This window comes from Rutidosis leptorrhynchoides, chromosome 4 (assembly GCF_046630445.1).
Source record: "Rutidosis leptorrhynchoides isolate AG116_Rl617_1_P2 chromosome 4, CSIRO_AGI_Rlap_v1, whole genome shotgun sequence".
NCBI classification, from domain to species: Eukaryota; Viridiplantae; Streptophyta; class Magnoliopsida; order Asterales; family Asteraceae; genus Rutidosis; species Rutidosis leptorrhynchoides.
Window position 1 is genome coordinate 599,248,623 of NC_092336.1, and position 2,852 is coordinate 599,251,474.

The following is a 2,852-nucleotide window of genomic DNA, read 5'->3' on the forward strand; positions in this document are numbered from 1 at the left end:
AGGTTTTACCGACCCGCTCCGGGACTAAGATCCGGCCCGCCTGCCCCTCGGGATGGTTAAAGGGTCGGATCCTCAGAGTGTGGTTCGGGTTTCCTGCCCGAAAGCGCGTGTGTGTGTGCAAATGATGACTAGGCTTCGGTCCGGACTGATGCAAGCTTGCCTTTCAAAAAAAAAAAAAAAAAAAAAAAAAAAAAAAAAAAAAAAAAAAATCCCCAATTGAAATTGTTGTGTTTCCTCTTACAACAGCAGATCCCTGTTCCATCATTATCCCGTTAACATAATGATGTGCAGATAATAAGTCAATGGGTATACATTGTCACATGAGTATCGTATCATGTCTAATTGGTGAGGAATAAAACATCTCATAAGGAGATAGTAGGAAAACTGAAATATTGATAATGAGAGCAAACCTTTTTGGGTCACAAGGCAACGGGTCAGCCCAGAAATATTCAGCATCCAATGCATCCTTTGCAGAAATCCTCTATATAAAACAAGATCAGAAAGAAAGTCGTGTCATTAGAATCAAGTATCAAGAAACCAAAACCTGTGCAAATAGGTATATAAAAGCTCATAATTGACACATAGCACTTGGGTAGTTAAATGATTTTTTAACTTGATTGACCCATTTGTTCACATTACCCCTTTAATCATTTCTTATTTGACCAGATGAGACAAAACATAACCAAATCGACCCATTTAAATTCTTTAAGACAGTTAAAACTTTGTAATGATATGTCCAGAATAAATTTGTCTAAATAAGCATACCGTGATGGATCAAGAGTCAACATTTTCTCCAATAACACAAGGGCATTACAATCAAAGCTGCACAAGAATATTTCAAAAAATCATCTTAGACTTTTTCTATATAATAAATAAATAAAATTATAACAAGCACGGAATGTATAGTTATACGTTACTCATGTGACAATGTATACCCATCTACTTGTTCCCTTTCCGACAATTTTCTTGACAACCCAAGATGTGCCAATAGTGAGGTATGAACCTGAAACCTCTTACGAGGATATTAGGACGCAAACCACTAGCCCATCTTGTGATGGTTTGTGAATGGCCAAAATGAGTTTGTTTCGAATGCCCCATTTTAGTATGTCGGTTTGAGTTGACCAGAAAACATTTATTATATATGTTAAATCTTTACTTTTTTTGTTATAATATAGTCAATGCATAAAATTATGCTTGAAAAAGCAATAATGTTTAGAATAAAGTTGTAAGGTTTTCCCTGTTCGGGTTACCCGGGAAGGGCGAGTAATCCGACCCCATACTCTAGTGTACGCAGCCCATCAGGAATACTCCCTGACTGTTTCCAACCCTTCCCTGGCCACCCCAAGAATTGAACCTGAGACCTCTTGCAAGGATCTCAGGGCCCCAACCACTTGGGCTACCTTGGGATGGTTCAATAATGTTTAGAATATAAATTAGAAAATGAGTAAAATGCTATATGGTATTGTAAACATTAAAACAACAGTTTGAACAACTTTAAACCCGTTTGACCTGTTTCTTTTTACCAGAGTAAGTTATCTCACCAATTTAAGTTCCCGGCCCGTACTTTTTCCTCAGAAGATATTTTGACATTGTATTCCATCTCCTGAAGCATCTTTTTGATTATATAGTAACTGCCACCTACCTCTTTTTGTGCACTTGTTGGAGACGGGAATTTTCCCAGATTCATAGCTCTATATTTTTTGACAAAGGATTCGAGCATCACCCTTCGATCAGCACTCGCTACCTTTTTCCGGATTGGTCTCATAGGAGTCAACGGAGCAAAAGAAGACCTTTCAGACAGCTCAACATTTGATCCAGGCACCAAATTGGATATCTCAGTAATAGCTGTCATGTATTACATTCAATCATCACAATTTCAAAAGCAGAATACAAGAAAACAACTATAGTTTCACAAAATAATGGTGTGCATCAGGTGGCAAGAAGGAACTACTTTAAAATCAAGTATGGATTCTTACCCCTGAATGAGTTCTAAGAGTTGTGGTTGCAACTCTTCGTCCCTCATTTTCTCGATCCCTTTTTGATATGGTATCAACAGTATGAAGTGCAACAATGATTCTTGAATAAAGATCTTTAACGATAGCTCGAGTTTTCTCGATGACATGAGTTTTGAGATCTTTTACAAATTGGTGTATAAGCTCGTCACACTTTCTGTCATACACTTTTTGTTAATAGTAGCAAAATTTAATGAATTGGTTGTATAATGTTTTAAACTGGTCGTGTATGATTGGTTAAGCATTGGTGTCGATTTGGGTCTTGGAAACGGGTCACAATGGTTCAAATGACAAAATCTGGATAGCCTTCTGGGTGCTGCTGCTATTTTTTTAGAAAAAAAAAAGGAGAAAAAAATTGGTCGTTTTTCTGAAGGGTCGAGGGCGTTTCATTTTTATTGGTACATTAGTCGGCATTCTCGGCTACCACGTAGTAAGGTACTACTTGCTAGTGATATTTTTTTTTTGACAAAGAGGGACAAGCCCCCAGAAAAATATCATATATCAAAAACTAAGATCGTACAACTACAACGGGAATACCCGAGGGGTCGTTTTAGTGCACATCCCAAACACAATACACAAAAATATTACATGAGAAAACTAACCATCTACAATTAACTAAACAAGGACTAACAATGCCAATCTGCCAAACTACGTAAACTAACGAAGGACTGGTACTGCAAAACTTTTCAATCTGCTCCATATTTACACTGTTAGTCCCTGCAGATGAATTAGCCAAGAAACCACCATTTTGATCAGCAAACAAGTAATACCACTTCACCATAATCCAAACCCTTAACACCATAATCAAAATACCCTCAAAACTTATACCAAAACCCATTA

General features: G+C 37.2%; 1 long non-coding RNA gene across 1 annotated transcript; it reads right to left on the minus strand.

Annotated features, from left to right (window-relative positions):
* Positions 1 to 214: 214 nt before the first annotated feature.
* Positions 215 to 2,177, minus strand: LOC139903930 (uncharacterized). Its single transcript, XR_011778597.1, has 4 exons — positions 1,977 to 2,177; positions 1,643 to 1,845; positions 766 to 822; positions 215 to 481 (listed from the first exon to the last, which is right to left on the minus strand). It is a non-coding gene; the product is annotated as an uncharacterized lncRNA (long non-coding RNA).
* Between the last annotated feature and the right edge of the window lie 675 nt (positions 2,178 to 2,852).